Source organism: Oryzias melastigma, linkage group LG18, assembly GCF_002922805.2.
Source record: "Oryzias melastigma strain HK-1 linkage group LG18, ASM292280v2, whole genome shotgun sequence".
Classification (NCBI taxonomy): Eukaryota; Metazoa; Chordata; class Actinopteri; order Beloniformes; family Adrianichthyidae; genus Oryzias; species Oryzias melastigma.
This window is the reverse complement of record NC_050529.1, coordinates 19,401,359-19,419,887: the sequence shown is the minus strand read 5'-3', so window position 1 is coordinate 19,419,887 and position 18,529 is coordinate 19,401,359. Positions and strand designations below refer to the sequence as shown.

Sequence of the window (18,529 nt, the reverse complement as noted above, 5' to 3'; positions counted from 1 at the left end):
GTTAGAACCCTCAGGTCATTTCATGGTCACATCTCCTGCTGATGCATTAAAGACGCTCATAAAACGACGGGCCGTCTCCAGACGCTAAAAGCTGCACTGTGTGGAAAGATCCTAAATAAAAGCTCCCATTTGGGTCTTTGCGCAATCCACCGCAGTCGCTCCTCAATCTGAGACCTCTGGGGTCTCGGGTCCCCAGAGGGTTACATAAAAACACTCACTGACTGTGTGATGCCTGAAAAAATGTGTTTGTGCGACTTTAACTCAGGCAGAAACAGCCTGCTCGTTCACTCTAAAACCTTTAATTTTAATATTAACAAGCATATTTCTATACTTTCAACAAATATAATCTATTGTGCTGTTCAACATGAAAAAAAGAGCTTTGAGTACCTTTGATGGAAACTCACTAAATACATATTTCATCTAAATGAAAGATGTCTGTTCTGATGTTACATTAATATAGAGAGCAGAATAAATGTAAAACAATGAGCAGACTGTCAGCACTAACATTCAACATCAAACAACATTAAAAAATAAAATAACAGAATCCTAGCTGCAGTAGAATTCATGTTCTTCCTCACATCGGCTCATAATTTCTACATGAGTACATTTATTGGGAACTGCGCCTATTTATTAGGGTTGGATTGATAATAATTTCCAAAATCGATTCGACTCACAATTTTTTCGATTCTTTCGATCCACTAAATTTGAATTTTGAGTGTACACGGTTCACAAATTTAGACACATTTGTTTAGAAATACATTGATAATATATGTTTTGAAGATATTCATATTAATCTGATACAGTTCACATACTGTAAATGTATCAGTAAAATAATGAGATTGTTAATATCATACAGTGTTACATGGATTCTCTAAATGTTCAGATCATTAACATTGTAAAACATTGTTCTGCTTCTCCTGGAGGACGTTTCAGTTTGGCCACTAGGTGGAGCTCACGCTGTAGTATTACACCTTATTCCAGAAGAAGAAAAAGGAATAACAAAAAAAAAAACTGTTTTAGACCACAAATGAATAGTTTTAAACAAATGTTTCTTTAAAAAAGTTTTGAAAATTAAAGATGTTTATTTAGTCAGTAAGGAATGTTTAAGTCGGCTGAGCGTTAGCATTAGCATTAGCCGTCCTATTGGAAATTCTATTAAACTTTAGCATAAAGCTAGCGGACTTTAGCTTTATGTGACGAATCGATTTCTGTTTTTATGGATTGATTACTGGTTTATTAAGCTTAGATCGGTTTAAATCCATTAATCGGTTTGATCAACCCAGTCCTCTGTGGGGATGGAGTTCTATACGCAGTTCTCTACAGTCTACAATGCATATTGGGTAAATGTTGATCTGTCCAGAGGACATTGGCAAAAAGTGGAAGGAATCTTTGGAAATTCCAAATTCCACTATTGCGCCTTCTACCAAAGTATAAGACGCATGACTGAGTGGGTCCATCACCCAGATAGTCTTAGTCTTAATACACTGGAGAGGTCTACCCAGAATACCTCAAGTCTTTGGACGCTTTAGTAACAATCAAAGACTTGGTGTTGATCACATGGGGACAGTGACTTTGTCTTTGGTGTGGAGCTGGAGGGTGTGCTACAACTTCAGTGATATCATCTACTCGAGGTACTCTAGATTATAATACGTTCTACCTCCTCACTGGGGATGGTCAGAGTGGATGTGCACTACTACTCCTGATGATTTATTTAAGTTTTCTGGTGGCGAGGTTGAGTGTGCTGTCCTCGCACCGAGCCACCAGTCTTTGGAAATTATCTCGATGTGACACGTTTTACTGATTAGCTCTGTATGTCATCAGCAAAAGTGATGACCGACATGTTCGGGTACTGGACGACCGGGTCATGTGTGTACAAAGCAGAGTTGGTCCAGAATGCAGGATCGTATTTCAATCATATGTAAACCATTCTAAAGTCGGTTTGGAAGGAGACTGAGATCATCTCGGGTCTGCTGGTTTATTCCAGAGATTACTGGATTCCTTTGGTTCACACCGCCCTCAACAACTACCCTTTTCAATGAAAAGTCTATGGAAACAAGTGTGAATGTGCGTTTTAGGCTTCAGCCTTCAAAACTCTTGCGTCTCTAGGGACGTTTTTAAGACTGTTTTGGGGCTGAAACGCATGGCCGCTAAACACGTTAAAAGCTAAATCAGGTTGAATTTTGACCAAAATGGAAATCGGATTTGGTTAATTCACAGAAGTCCCAACCGTTTGAAAAGTGATCATGGAGGAGAAATGAATATGTGCGGTTTTGCTTTCCTATGTCGGAATAGAAAAGAGCCTTTTCACAAGATTTGCAACGCTTTGACCTTTTACAGAAAACGTGTTCCAAATGTACGTGGTGAACAGCATAAAAAGATGAAGAAGAAGAAGCCCCTCCCTGCTCGTCCAGTGTGAACACCACGGGCTAGAGAGGGATTCAAGAACCTCTTTAAGTGCTTTCTTGAATGCGACTCACATTTGTCTGTAGCTTTAGAGTCCCGGGGGGGGGGGCATTTTAATGATTAAAGTCAAAGCAGTCAGACACACTCAGGAATAAATGAAGAACTTTTATTTTGATTAAAACTGGTGAACAAGAGAGGAGGACTGAGAGAAGGGGATCTGAAAATGAAACACCCCTTCACCCCTAAACACACAGAGTCACAATGCAGATCAGCTCTCCATTGAATCAAGTCTCATCCTAAAATCCAATCAGAGGTGCTGAGGCGTTTCATGCAGAGTAGAGCGGCAGAGTGGATTATGTCCTGGGAGGAAGGAGAAGCCTAAATCGAACTGTTGTATGAAGCAGCTCCTGCATGCGTGCATGCATGTATAGTATCTGTATTTGAACACAGGATGTGTGCATGCAAGGGTGTGATGGTGTGGGTTCTTGAAACCGCCTTTCAAGCTGCGGCTAAGTGCCACGCTGAGACGCACTGGCCTTAAAAGGCGCCGTGTTCGTGAGTGCGTCCACAAAGATACCTGTCCACCCTTGTCCGGATGCAGTGAAGCTGCATGAGCAGATGTTAACCAGAGACAAGAAAAGCTGCTTTTCGTTTCACTTATAACTGCAGCAGAGCAGCTGGGGGATTAAAACAGCCTTAATTTGTTGTTTCCTTGTGGTGATTACAGACTGAGGTGGGCGGGATTAACTTTTGTGTTACTGGGGAACTAAAAATAAATCATTGCACGCGTTATATTTTGTGAGAGTAGATCTTAATAATGGATGATGAACTGCTTTCGGCTGCATGCATTCGTGAGCGGATAAAGCTGCACCCATGATCCCTGATGAGATCATCTGGAATGTGGAAACATTTGGGAAAAGGGATGAAAAAGTGGTGTTAGACGTGACTTCCTGTTTGGCCAAGAGCAAAGCATCCACTGCGTTTATTTTTATTAGGATAAACTAAGCGACCGGGTAGGCAGATTTTGGGGGGTAAGCTTGGCTCCTGGTGTTAATTTCAGTGTCATGCCCACACACATTGGGTGGGAGGTGAAGCTTATCCTACTGTGCTAACATGCCAAAATAAAAGCTGGAAACGACGATTTAAAAGTCTTTAGATGCCTGTCAGACGTCACCGGCGTGTGTGGCCTTTAAAGAGGCTTTTCCTATATCATCATCAGGTTACTAAACATCTGAATCAGAAGGCTGATGGACCAGAACATGTTTATTGACTGAATGAGGGTGATTCAGACTACAGATGTTCAGATAAAAAAACTCAACAGTGACGTGTCAAAGCAGTGAAAATCTCATGAATCTTGAGGCTTTTTCCTTTAAAGCTCTATTTCAACAAATAAAAGATTTAAATCTGATTTCCCCCCCTAACCCTACAGCTTCTCCCTGCTCCTATATTTAGCCCTCCAAACAAAGAGATATGAAAAAGTAGTGTCTATGTCCAATTTTGTAGTGCTGTTCTAATCTACAATTTTAAGTTTGAGTAATTTCCCAGAAGTCTTTGCAAAAAACCAGCACGCATTGGTAAATATAGACCACAATGCATTGCGTTTGAACAATTTTCGTGAAACAAAATGTGTCTAAAGGTAATTTATTAACAATCCATCATAACAGTGGAGTCACGTAGACGTAAAATGCTCATATTGATTAGATTCTCACTTTGCAGAATCAATGATGTCATACTTACCATTTAAAAAAAAAAAAAAAGAGTGAGGGACGCATGAATGCAAGAGTTTAGAACCAGAAGCCTGAAACACACACATATACACTCGTTTATATCGACTTTTGCAAGAAGTGGTTACTTGAACATCATTTGCTGATGCTTTTAATACTTAGGGATGATTCTAATGCAGGTTTATGCTCACGCTTTGTGTGTACTCTTTATTTACTTAACAAACATGACAGTGGAAGGAGAAAGTGGTTCCTACACTTTAATTTGTAAATAGATGCCTAGAAAACGGCTAAGGAAAGTGGGCGGTTGGACAATGCGAGAAAGCAGCTGTTGTAAAACAAAAAAACACAGGCACTAATGAACAGTAACATAATGATACTCTGTAAGTGGCTGTGCACGTGGTGAGAATGCGTAGCAGGAGGGACAGGAAACAAAAGGCACGACGGTCTTACATCAGCAGGCCTGACACATCTGCGGCTGAAGGACCGATCGCAGCAGAGCCAAAGAGAAGCTGAATCACACAAGCTGTTTTCCGTGCTATCCGAGTCTGACCCCAAATATCTGTTCGCGTCTGTGGTCTGAATCAGCTCTCTACACTGACACGCTCTGTACTCAGGACGGTGTGTGGGATCATGAAACTCTTGGTGGTGGAGCCGTCAGTCGCAAATGGAAAGTCAAAGATTGGGCCTTGAATCTAGTGAATAGATGATCAATCATATGTGTGTGTGAAAGTCAACGACTGTCCAAAACCTCAACTCCTCTTAAAATGCTAACTTCACTGTAATTATACAAAGTAAAACCAATAAAGTGACCCTCTTAAAGAAACACCCTGTTTTCCTATTTGTGCATTTTTGTGTATCTTCGTCAGAGCTTCTTTCAACCAACATACACAAGACCGAAAAACCCTGTGGTCACGTTATAATAATACAAAACAACAGATTTGAAGTCAGGTCATCAGCATATCAGCCAGATGAGACATCCTCCAACCCCATGGATGTACATATGCTGGATGGATAATCGCTTACATAATCCAGTGGATCCTGCAGATGGGCACATTGACCGGAGTTTGCTCCAATTATGGAAACAACTTTCTAAAAACAGAACAGTTGGGTGGGAGGAAAGTAAAGTTTGATGTTCACCCATAGGCCAACCCACTTGTCAATCAAAAAAAAACACCTAAAAATGTCAAAATTTGAGCAATAAGGCACATCTTGTTAGGAGTCGCCATAGAATATTTCTTTGATTTGCACAGGTGGTTTGGCAAAGGTCCCCTTCCTGACACAACCCTGTATTCTACCCAGACTTGACCCCCTTTGAGGCTACGGCTATTCCATCCATGCATCTTCTTCCACTGATCTGGGACCGGGTCGTGGGGGCAGCAGTCCAAGCAAAGATGCCCAGATTTCCCTCTCCAGCTCTTTCGGTGGGAACCCAAGACGTTCCTAAGTAAGGTGAGAGACGTAGTCTCTCCCTGGGCCTGTAACACCTCCCCAGGCAGGGAGGCGTCCGGACCAGATACCCGTGCCACCTCAACTGGTTCCTCTCTCTTCAGATATTTTTGGTGTTAAATCTGAGTTTTTTGTTCTTTTTTTGACATATGTCATTGGAAAATCCCGCCCTTTTCAAACGCTAATCCCAAATTCTTTTTGTGAAACTGCTAAACGTGGTACTTCCTGGTTTGAGGACTTCTCAAACCCCTACCTTTACAAAAATAGGCAGGACGGACACACTTGTCAGATGTTGGAAGAACACCAGTATGACGATTTTAGATTGGACGAATTATTATTTCATCTGATAGGTGAATTTAAGAAAACATCTCCAGAGTAACTATCACAGTTTGTGTTGTGTATTTCCTTTGTAAAGTTGGACCGTGGTGATGTGAAATGAAATGATCTGACTCTTGGCACCATTTCAGTTTGTTTTCAAGCTAACCTGGAGGAGGAAGTGTGAATGTAGGCCTCTGGTTTTTGGCAACAGCGCCCTCAGACAAGCAGCTGTTGGAATTGTGAGATTTTTCCAGGCGATGTGCTTCGTTTTCAGTCTGATTAACGGCATTTATCTGCATTTTACTCATTCGGGGGACTGTCCCAAAAAAGAAGCAACCTGTAGGACCACCAGAGAAATAGATACCTTTGACTGCAGTAACATTTCACCAGCTGCTGGATTAAAGCTTATCTGTTTTGATCGATACTCTTTTTGTTTTTTTTTTCTCGAAACAGTAACTTTCAGAGGAGATTTTTGAAAAAACTAAGCCGAGTTTGGGTTTTTTACTTGCAACAATTTCAAATTTTCGTGCAAAAGTGCTGAATGAAAGTCCAGTTCCTTTCCTTGAATCTCTACGGAAGGTCCATTTTTAATCAGAGGAAAGTCCACGTTCCTCATTTGCGGTTGCATAAGGAACCACGACCAGATTAGACTTTAGTCTTTGGGGTTTTAATAGTAGTGAGTCATATCCGACATTCATACCGAAACACATTCCTGCAGAGTTTGACTGGTGAGGTTGGAAAAACTCTTTCTGAAGATGCAGCCCAATTGTCTGTTTTCTTGGACTAATGCGATGCGTGACAACAAACAGCTTGTAGAAAAGACAACTGAGAAACTCCAAGCAAAGAGAAAAATTCAGACATATTTCCTCTTTTGGTTTGAGTCCACCAGTTTGGCAGTGAGGTTAAAAAAAACCAGGCCTGACTCAGAGCCGGCAAATAGGCAACCACAAACATTCCTCCAGCAGCTACATGGGTGGGGAGGGGGGCAACAACGCACACAGAGGAAGTGAACCTGGGGAAGGAAGCGGGTTTCTGCTGCGCGACCAGTTTTCCTTCTATTTGGGAACACAAATCGATGCACTTCAGAGAGGAGACAAGCAGCCAAACAGCTGAGTCAAAGCACACAGCTCAGGTAAACACACAAACATGCACGAGCTCGGAAACACACATCTTCACACTTGAACATGAAAATCTCTCCCCCACACAAACATGTAGAAGCACATAAAGGACCCCCTAACATCCTGTATACTAAAATTTAGATGTGTCATTGACAGAACCTGAGGTCCACGTCCTCACAGGAAATGAAGTCAGAGGGTCAGAACTTATCACACAAACCCAAACGATGAGCTGGTCTGGACACAGATAATCACCAGTAGCTCATCTTTCTTCTATCCGTTCAGTTTATAGACCTTTCCTCAGATAATAGTTGATTACTCTAGTCACTTTGGAAAAAAGTTTCATTCTGGTTGTGGTCCTACTTAAGACCCCGTTCTAGCTAGCCTAGATTAGGAGTGACAAGGGGTCAAAATCCAAAACACAATTTAGATCAAGGACTGAACAGGATAAACATTTATTAAACACTCTAAAAATGTTTTAAACTTTAAAACCATAACTTTTTAGCATAGTTATGAACTAGATATACAGCATTATCTGTCATAATACTAGTGTGAATGCTGTAAGCGGAATTTGGCTGCTGAAGATGATAGTGCTGATGGCTGAAATGACTGAAGCTAATAGCTAAAATCGCTGAAGCTAATAGCTGAAAATGGTGAAGCTAATAGCATGATAAAATATTAGCTAAATGCCAAATTAGCCTAAAGAACAAACAAAAAAATACTTAGGTTAGCCAAAACAACTAGCATGTAGCTGAAAAAAACTAAACTTCAAAATAGCCTAAAAACTGAAAAAAGCCTAACTTAGCAAAACAGCTAGCGTGTAAATATTAGCCTAACTCCAAAACAGTCTAAAAACTTTCAAAAAAGTATAAATTTGCCAAAACAGCTAGCGTGCAAATATTAGCCTAAACAAATTCAATTGGCCAAAACAGCTGGCATGTAGCTGAAATAGTTAAATGCCAGAATGAACTAAACAAAATAAAGAAAAAAAAGCCTAAATTAGCCAACATAGCTAGACTGCAGCTTTTATATTAGATAAGCTGCAAAGCAGCCTAAAAAATGCCAAAATTGTCCCAAAAGCTAGCAGAATGTCAATTTTTAAAACTGTAACGTTTTAACATAATATTAAAAACACAGGAATATTATTCCAGAATAAATCAACTTAAACCATAAATAGCTTACAATACTTTACTCTCCATAAAAATACATTTTGTCAAAATTATACAAGTTAGAAATAAGCGCAAGATAACATCGGGCCATTAATAACAATAAAGTAGAACAATCTGGAGGGAGTCTGAAATACAACACTAGTCTAGACCGCAACAACCCCTGTGCTATCCAAGGTATGTTGACGTTGGGAATGGGGTCATCTGGACCCCACAAGACAGTGCACTGAACTTTTTTTTATGATTTTTGATTGTCACTGGTGTCAATGGCAAACATGTAATCCTGTCCACCTTCATCCACATTTGTCATGGGATGGATCACACCTCAATGTAAGGGTCATTTGGAGCCCATAAAATACCACAAGGGTTAAGCACTCAAGCAACCGATATATGCAAGTCTCAGACTTCTGCGTTCAAGACACTTGCGTTCACCCATTACCACGCACGTTTTCAAGTCTGTTTTCAGGCTTTATGTTCAAAACGAGTGGTCATTGAACGCACGTTGATAGTTAAACTAGTTGAACTTTGGCCAATCGAGAACTTGGGTTTGGTTTTTATGTATGGGTAGTGTCCTTTATAATTCACAGGAGAGTCAACCGTTTGAAAATTGATCATGAAAGAGAATAATTGCTAATGGTGACCGCACCAAGCCTCTTTCAACTGGGAGTACATGCGGTAGTATTGTGTCCAGTGTGAACACCACATGTTAAAAGTATGTTTTAAGTCTAAAAGTAATATACATTTTTGCTCTCCCTCATGCTCTCTTATGGTCCAGATGACCCCACCCTTATATTGAGGTGTTAGCCCTTCCTTGACAAAGGTGGACAAGACTTCATGTCTGTCATTGGACACCAGTAAAGATCGACAATCATTGGAAAAAGAAGTTTAGCGCAATGTATTGTGAGGTCCAGATGACCCACTTCTAATGTAAACAAGTCCAGGAGAGCGGAAGGGTTACATGTGCATCTGAAGAAACTTATTTTTGTCTTTCACCAGTTCACTTTAGAGGTTGTCACTCCTAATCACTCTTCTCCATCTAATCCCATCCTCTGTATCTTCCTCATTCACACCAACCAAACTCGTGTCCTCTTTCCATGAACGGCCTCTTTGGTCTTTCCTGAGGCCTCTTTCCTGAAAGCATTTATCTCCAAAACATCCGACATGATCTGTTCCTCTACATCCCACCTACTCCAGTTAAAGCACACTAGAGCTGAGACCCCCTTAGCCCAGCTTCATTGTTGCCGTAGTAACCTCTCAATGAATAAAACCTGAAGAACATTACCCATTTAAGATCATATAAAGCATTTTGTTATGCAGGGGAAAGGTGAGAAGTGAAGACAACCATACCTATCTCCGACACTCACCCCCGGCTGCACACAGACTCCATCAGTAGAAACCCCTGGTGGTCACGAGTGTTTCATCACTGCCACTTCCTCAGAGTTTGTGTGCTTTTGAAGAGAGAAAGAACCTCACATCTGCTTGAAAGGAAAAAAAGAATCCTGCAGGCAGCTGTTATGTAACATGGAAACCTGCTGGGATTCAGCAGACCTCTCACCACTCTGATCATCACTGAAGCTCCTCACTACCAAGTCTGTGCACTACTAAGTCTGTGCACTACCAAGACTGCACTATCAACTCTTTCCACTACCAAGTCTGTGCACCACCAAGTCTTTTTATCATCCAGTCTGCGCACGACCAACTCTTTTCACTACCAAGTCTGTGCACTACCAAGTCTGTTCACTGCCAAGTCTGTTAACTACCAAGTTTTTTCATGACCAAGTCTGTTCACTGCCAAGTCTGTTAACTACCAAGTCTTTTCATGACCAAGTCTGTTCACTGCCAAGTCTGTTAACTACCAAGTCTTTTCATGACCAAGTCTGTTCACCACCAAGTATTTTCATAACCAAGTCTTTTCATGACCAAGTCTGTTCCCTTCCAAGTCTCCTCACTGCCAAGTCTGTTCACCATCCAATCTGTTTACTTCCAAGTCTTTTCATGACCAAGTCTTTTCATGACGATCAAGTCTGCTCACTGCCAAGTCTGTGGACTGCAAACAATTTTCACTACCAAGTCTGTGCACTACCAATTCTGTTCATGATCAAATCTGTTCACTGCCCAGTCTGTTCACCGCCAAGTCTTTTCATAACCAAGTTTTTTCATGACCAAGTCTGCTCACTGCCAAGACTGTTCACCAGCAAGTCTGTTTACTACCAAGTCTTTTCACCATCCAATAAGTTTACTACCAAGTTTTTTCATGACCAAGTCTTTTCATGACCAAGTCTGTTCACTCCCGTCTGCTCACTGCCAAGTCTGTTCACCATCCAGTCTGTTTACGCCAAGTCTTTTCGCTGCCAAGTCTTTTCATGACCAAGTCTATTTCCCACAGATAAGTCTGTCTCTCACCAAGGTTGTGCACCACCCTTTGTTTCCACTACCATGTCTGTTAACAACAAAGTCTGTTGCGTACAGACAAGTCTGTTCACCACCGAGTCTGTTCACCAAAAAGTCTCTTCACTGCCAAGTATGTTCATTATCAAGTATGTTCACCAACTAGTCTGTTTTCCACAGACCCATCTCTTCAAATATCACCACCACGTCTGTTCACATCTAGTCCATTTTCCACAGACAAGTCTTTTTTTAACCACCAAGTCTGTTCATCACTGAAGCTGTTTCCCGCAGATGAGCAAATCCACCACTGTCTTTTTAACAAGGACTTGTTCACCACCAACTGGATTAAACATTGAATTTGTTCACCACGAAATCTATTCAATGAAGGACAGAGGCAGTGGGTGGGAATGAAGTGGGGCGGGAGGGGGGCTGGCTGGAAGCAAGAATGTTGCCTGACAGCATTCCCAATCTTTCTGTTTAATCGATGGTGTGTTCAAAGACGTTTGGAAAAAACAACATTCCCTTTATTCATTCTTTCTTTTTATCCTCATAAGATAGAAGATCATGAATTAAATGTTTTTTGGATCAAACCAAAACCTGTAGTGAAGTTGCAAACAATGATCACAGGCTGAACCGAACCGAGCTGAGAAGAGAAGCTTTCTTGTACAGATTCAGCTGTGAAGAACACTTCCCGGGAATGTAACGGAATCCACGGGGAAAACGAGCCGGATCCATGAATGGTGGTGGTGGGGGGGGTGTCTTGAAATGTCAGATGAATGAACCCCCCCTCCTCCTCCTCCCCATGGAGGATCGTGTCTGGAAGTAGCATCGCGTGTTTGAAGACTCACCTCGGGAATCAGCGGCAGAGATGCGGGGACGGTTCCTCAGATCCTCTCGGCAGACAGATGCGCGGCTCTGAAGGAGAATAAAGTCCAGTTCGGGTTCGGCTCGATTCTGCCGCGATTCAAAGTGGTCCGGTGATGAATCCCAGGCTGGTTGTAAAGGGTGGGAGCGCGGCAGCGATGGGGGGGAAAGACTCAGTTCTGACCAGCTGTCAATCAGTCAGCGTCGATGGGGGGATGACAGCTCAGATCGGCGCCGGTTGGGCTCGGTTCGGCTCGGTCCTCCAGTCAGTGTGTGCACTGCGCTGCTCTCCGCTATGTGACCGGCTGCTGGAACGTGGAAACGCCTTTTCTCCCTCCTCCTCCTCCCCTCCTCCCCCCGGTCACGGTTAAACACGCTGTCTGATTTGTTCAGAGATCGTCTATTTCTGAACAAGGAACCACTCTGACTAAAAACCGAAAATCCCGACATTTATATTTAATCCTTGTGTCATTCCATACAAACCATTATTGTCATTCAATTAAAGACTATTGGGATGTTTGATTCAGCTTACTTTGTCAACATTAGCTGACCATTAGTTTAGTGCACAAATAAATGGAAATAAATACATTAAATGGTGGAGGATATTTTTACTTTGCTGTCACTTTTCCTGATTCCAGCAGATTTGGAGTCGCGAAAACAAAATCAGAAAAAGGTTGAACTCTATAAATGAATGATTTTAAACAGTAACCTGCAATCAGGAGAGGTGCTGTCAAAATATAGCTTAAAAATGCTTAAAACAAAAATGAATAAATTTTATTAATTCAAAAGTCCAATATTAATTTGAGACACGTTTATCATATGAAAACTTTTCTGTGTGGGGTTTCAACATTTCTTTGGTTAAAACAATTAAAATTAATGAGTTTCCTGTTTAAATACTATGGAAGCGTTTGAGACTCATAATTCAAAATAAAAGTCAATAATGGAAATGTTTTTTCAATTTCGCAATGTAGCTGCATTACCTGTCTCTTAAATGAAATTAAGTCGTTCTGTGACTTAATTAATATGATAAAGAAAATGCCATTTGACTTTTCATCTTCAAAAAAGTTTTCTTATAAATTTGTACCAAAATTCAATTAGAAATATCAAATTTGAAAATTAAAATGGATTCACAGAAATCAGGACCCTTGGGCTGCTGCTTAACTGGGTCTCATTGTGTCTTTATAGACATCCAGGGGTCTCAAAAGTAGCCTTCACTGCCTATAAGTGAAGCAGTCTTATTTAGTACCTCACAGCAAAGAAATCAGTGTATGATGTAACAATGAATTCATGTTCACTGCGAGAAATATTCTGCTCCCTTTTGGTAAATTGTAACATGATAGGAAAAATAATCTATGGTCAACTTGTTATCTGTAGCTTTGTTTCTGTTTTGGGTTTTTTTCTATGCTGGTAAAATGCCTCAACAAACCTAGTATTTTAATCACTTATTATTACTCATTCACTCACAGAAGCCAATGGATTAAAAAAAAAAAAGCATTTTACCAAAAATAAAAAATAAAAGTTTATTCAATCTTATACAGACTAAACAATTTATAGTAAATTCAAGAGGGGGCTATGAAAAAAAAACACCCAGCCTAAAATATAAAAGTGCAAATCAGTGAAAGTTAAACTAAATTAAACTCAAACACTGGTGAATGTAACAGGATGAACTGTTTTCATTAAAATTCCAAGGGCCCCTGAATGTGCCACCTCCATTGTTAGAGAATTAAGCACAGGTGTGCAGCAAGGGTGTGCCAAATCAGAGTTTTTTAAAAGAACAGTCAACCATATCACAGGGAGACACAAAAACTGCCAATGAGGGGAGGAGAGAGAAGGCCCGGGGGCCGAAGCAAGCTTGATGACATGAAGCTGCGCTGGGCCATGGAAGAGCGCGGCAGGAGAGGCCAGCGCCGGGCCCTGGAAGAGCACGATGGGACAGCCAGCACTTGACCCTAGAAGAGCATGGCGGGACAGCTAGCGCCGGGCCCTGGAAGAGCACTGCGGCAGAGGCCAGTGCCGGACCCCGGAAGAGCGCGGTAGGAGAAGCCAGTGCCGGGCCCTGGAAGAATGGGATGGGAGAGGCAAGCGCCGGGCTCCAAAAGAGCGGAGCGGAACAGCCAGAACTGGGACAGCCAGTGCAGGGCCCTGGAAGAGCACAGTGGGAGAGGCCAGCGCCGGGCCCTGGAAGAGTGCGGTGAGAGCGGCTAGCACCAGGCCCTGGAAGAATGTGATGGGAGAGGCAAATGCCGGGCCCTAAAAGAGCGCGGTGGGACAGCCAACACCGGGGCTTGGAAGAGCGTGCTGGGACAACCAGCGCCGGGCCATGGAAGATCGCTGCGGCAGAGGCCAGCACCGGGCCCTGGAAGAGTGCAATGTGAGAGGCAAGTGTACTAAAAGAGCGCAGTGGGACAGCCAGCACCGGGCCCTGGAAAAGTGCGATGGGAGAGGCAAGCGTCGAGCTCCAAAAGAGCGTAACGGAACAACCAAAACTGGGACAGCCAGCGCCAGGCCCTGGAAGAGCGCTGCAGCAGAGGCCAGCACAGGGCCCTGGAGGAGTTCGGTGGGAAAGTCAAGTGCATTAAAGTAGTGCGGTGGGACAGCCAGCATTGGGCCATGGAAGAGCATGGCGAGACAGCCAGCGGCAGGCCATGGAAGACTGCGATGGGAGAGGCCAGCGCCGGGCCCTGGAAGAGTGCGATGTGAGAGGCAAGTGCGCTAAAAGAGCACGGTGGGACAGCCAGTACCAGGCAGCGCTGGGACATTCTCAATATTGATGGACATTTTTATGTAGCAGCGGTGAAGATTCACACTAGAGACACACAGAGCTCTATTAATCAGACAGGGTTGTATCAGGGGGGGAGCTGGTCAGCTCATCTCTAAAACGCCACGGCCCCTGTTTTGGAAACAGAGGCTTCAGATAAACATGAAAAATTACTTTTTAAAACATTTAGGTTGTGGAATTTTGGTTAAAAACTTCATAAACATAATTTAAAACACTCCTGGGAATGTTTTCTTTTAATAAAAAAATTGTCATAGGGGCGTTTAATCATTTTTGTGCCTGTGTTGTTAGCACATGCAACAATGAAGCAAATGATGCGCCTAAAAATGCTTAATTTGTTCAGGTAGTGGATATATTTTTGTAGCGTTCCCTTATTTGTTTGAGCAGTAGATATATATATATATATATATATATATATATATATAAATATATATAAGCATGTTTAAAAGAAAAGAACAAAAAAGGTTATTCTGACAAATGTAATGACTGAGTAATAGCTGTTTATTTCTCAGTAGAACTTCCTGTTTGGAACACCAGCGAGGATGGATCACTTGGTGCGATTCTCTTTTTTAATCAATGGTTTGAAGAACTGAAGGTTGATGGAATGTTTCTTTTCTTGCTTCATTTGGGGAGAGAACAAAGACAGCCTAAAAAGAAAAATAATTAATCTCGTTGCTCACTTTAGTCTCAAGGACACTTCTAAAATCTATTTTGTGCTGCAGGAATTGTCATAACTTAAGTGAAGGTCACACGATAGTCACGTGTTTCTGAGGATCAATTCTTTATTGTCGGAGGCAGAGTTGTGACTTTGTTTCTGGTTAGTAACTCATGATGAAGCTTTTGTTGGAGCATTTTTTGACCCAAAGGCGATGCAGGGCCTTTTCTGTTCCCACAGAGATGTTCACGTCTAACAAGAGCACATAAGGTCCTGAGTCATAGCCACAAAGTCTGTGTGAACCTGTCATTTCATAAACAAAAGAGAATGTGCCAAATAAGTACATGCAAAAAACAAAAGATAACCATTTCATTAGACACTATCACGTTGCAGTGTCATACAATTCTGTTACTGAAAAATCCAAAAACTTGAAAGACTTTGACATTTTCTTTTGATGTAAGAATTAGCTGATCTCCCTCTACCTGTCACTATCATCTAGGAGCTAATATGGGTAGCTAACACCGGGATTTCAGTGTCTTTCCTTTATGGAAAATTGTCAGATCCGCCCGCAATAAATGGAGGTGGTCTCCAAGAGTGCTGCTGTGGTTCCACGTCTTTCATTCCCATAAACACAACCCAGAATCGATCCGATTACACATGCGTAATAAATAACATGTAGCATCTGAGAAAAACAAGTGGCCACGTAATGTAGCCACGAGGGGGCCCAAGCCAGGGTCTCATTGTGCCGGTCCCAAGCCCGGATAAATACAGAGGATTGTGTCAGGAAGGGCATTCGACGTAAAATCTTTGCCAAATCAAATATGCGAATCAGACCTAAGAAATCCATACCGGATCGGTCGAGGCCCGGGTTAACAACGACCGCCATCAGTGCTGTTCATCGACAGGGTGCTGGTGGAAATTGGACTACTGTTGATGTAAGAAGGAGAGGAGGAAGGCGGGTTCGTAGGGAGAGAGAGAGAGAAGAGGAAAGTCACTAGTGTTGGACTGAGAGTTGGGACTTTGAATGTTGGAACTATGACAGGAAAGGGTAGAGAGTTAGTGGACATGATGCAGAGGAGAAAGGTAGACATACTGTGTGTCCAGGTGACCAGGAATATATTGGTAGAAGGATGCTGAATCTAGAACTACCAGGAAAGAGGTCTAGAGGAAGACCAAAGAGGAGGTTTATGGATGCAGTGAATGAAGACATGAAGGTGGCTGGTGTTAGAGTGGAGGATGCTGAAGACAGGCTTAGATGGAGGAAACTGTTTGCTGTGGCGACCCCTGAAGGGAAAAGCTGAAAGGAAAAGAAGAAGATCTGAGAAAAACAAGACGTTCATCCTGAAGAAGAAACACAAAAATCCATTCTGTGCGCAAACTTCTGCGTCCAGTGTGAGCCTAGAGTAATTCCTATACGGAGGACCTAGAATACTTGCTATGCTTATACCTGTACTTAAGTATACTTAATAAAATAAACTTCAAGTGTTTTTGTTAAGGGTAGGTTCTTGTGAACTGCAGTGCCATTTATATAACTTACATTTATGCTTTACACTCTAAAAATGGACACACCAATCACTGGTGTAACGCCAGGTTCACACTGGACGCAGAAGAGCCGCGAAGCGATGTGCGAGCGGAATCCACTTCACCTCCACGTCACACCAGATGCGGATTTTTATGGGATGGTCGACAGGCGCTTCTGCTCAGCTGTGGTTATCTAGAGCTTCTAGAACTAAGCTGACACTGTCCATCTTGACCTTTCGCCAACTGCTCTCTCTCGTTGATTGTGTTTTTAGACACTCGGGACCACACCCACCGCTCTATAGTCGACACACTACATTGATCGGTGTGTGTGTGTTCGTGTCAGTGTCTGTGTGTGTTGTTTTGTGTTGTTGGTGTGTTTACTATATTTTCATCAGTACAGTCTTCTTAGACACAGAAATATCATTGCATTTGTCAATAGCGGTATTTTATTGTAAAAATTAGTTATATTTTGAAAATTGCCTGGATTTTCCCGTTTGTCTTGGCATAAATTCCTGCAAGGATTGACACGGATCACTCGCACAAAAATAGACCAGACGCCAAAATGATCACTGCATGGGGCGAGGCGGCCGCGGAAGACCGCGGTGCTTTGTGTCTGGTGTGAACTACTCCATAGGTTAACAGGGGCACCAAATGGAACCGGCCTCCATTCCACACCGCTACGCAGTACTTTCAAGTGTGGTTTCAAGCCAGTGTTAGGGTCCAAGAAGGTCACGAAAGCTTTAGATGGATGGGTACCTTGTCAAATATTTATTTTTGTTGAGCTTGAACATCGAAATGACTCAACAACGTTCCAGAGTACCAAAACTACCCCTATGTCTTTGGGCCAAGACACCTCAGCTTTATACAAATGGTGCTAATTTGCCAACGACAAAGAACTCTCAATAATTATAGCGTGTAAACCCTAACCATTATTGTGAAAAATTGACACTTTTTTTTGGAAAAACAAAAAAGGGACACAAACTCCTGTAATACTTAAAACTTGCAAAAAAACCCACCACAAAACAGAAGATCGTAGAAGTCCAACAAAGTCAAAAGATCAAATTCACACAAAGACCAGATGGCAACTTGTCCTCCTTCAGTTTGGGTGTTTGATCGTTTGTTTAGTAGAAGAAGCTTCTTGGAGAAATACTGCACTCAGCTGCTGCTGATACTTTCCTGGGACACGTGAGGTATTCAGTCCACTGTTCTGCTGAAAAAAAAAAACTTGAAAATGTTTACACTAACTATCAAAAAACTTTGCACGTGACTAACAGAATAAACCTCACGGAAGCTTGACGATATGATGACATTTTCTGTGACAGGCTGTTTATTTTTAACTCAACAAGTGGGGAGAACAGGCTGTGCCTCAGATGTCAGGTCTTCAGCTCTCAGTGAGGGACAGATGAAGCAGATGATGATCTGTGGTAACCACAGAGACCTTCTGTCTGGTATCAGTAAGTTTCCTTCTGAAACTTTGCTAGAAATACAGTGAGAACAGCGTCTGAATGAAGTTGCACTGAATAATACTCTTTAGAGTATTTCTTGTTTCGGCTGGGCGATAAAACAACATTTATCGCGATTTTTTTGATTGATTTTTGTTTTGAAGGGTCTGAAATTAACACTTAATTCTTTGGTGAGTATAAGTTAGAGGGTAAGTCACCACATGGTGAGTAAATGTGTCAAATTAGTCATGTATATAACTCCCCCTTTGGTGAATTTCTTTTGTCCTCCTCTACCATCTGCACGCGAGGTAAACAAGCGCATACGAGCCAACCCCCCACCCTCGGATCGCTTCTGCTGATCACCTCCGAGTAGCGTCTAGTTTGGGCTGATGAAACAGCGGAACATTTGGCGATTTTTTTACAGGATCCAGAAAGAAGTGAAGGAAAAACCTGCTGGACTTTACAGCAGAAAGTTAAATAAAAAGTGTAGATTTGGAGACAGTGCTGTTGTTACACCCTGATGCTATGATGCTAATTATGCTAATGAGCTGTTTCGTCTGTCACCTATATGTAAACATGGACTGGTTTCAAGTTTGAAAATATTTTAAATATTTTCACAGAGCAAACTTTAGGACAAAAATACAGCAAAACTAATTCTTTGACATGAATTAAAAACTGGTATTTTCTAAATAACAGAAGTGAATCCACAGT

At 42.0% G+C, this 18,529-nt stretch overlaps 1 protein-coding gene across 2 annotated transcripts in view; it reads right to left on the bottom strand.

Moving 5' to 3' along the window:
* LOC112156061 (astrocytic phosphoprotein PEA-15) overlaps positions 1 to 11,801 on the bottom strand; it is a 52,461-nt gene extending 40,660 nt beyond the window's left edge. Inside the window, exon 1 of one of the 2 annotated variants that reach the window (XM_036216707.1) lies at positions 11,409 to 11,801. The gene's annotated coding sequence lies outside the window, so the exon portion shown is untranslated. The remainder of the gene's footprint in view (positions 1 to 11,408) is intronic. The other variant, XM_024288205.2, reaches the window with a different exon arrangement.
* Between the last annotated feature and the right edge of the window lie 6,728 nt (positions 11,802 to 18,529).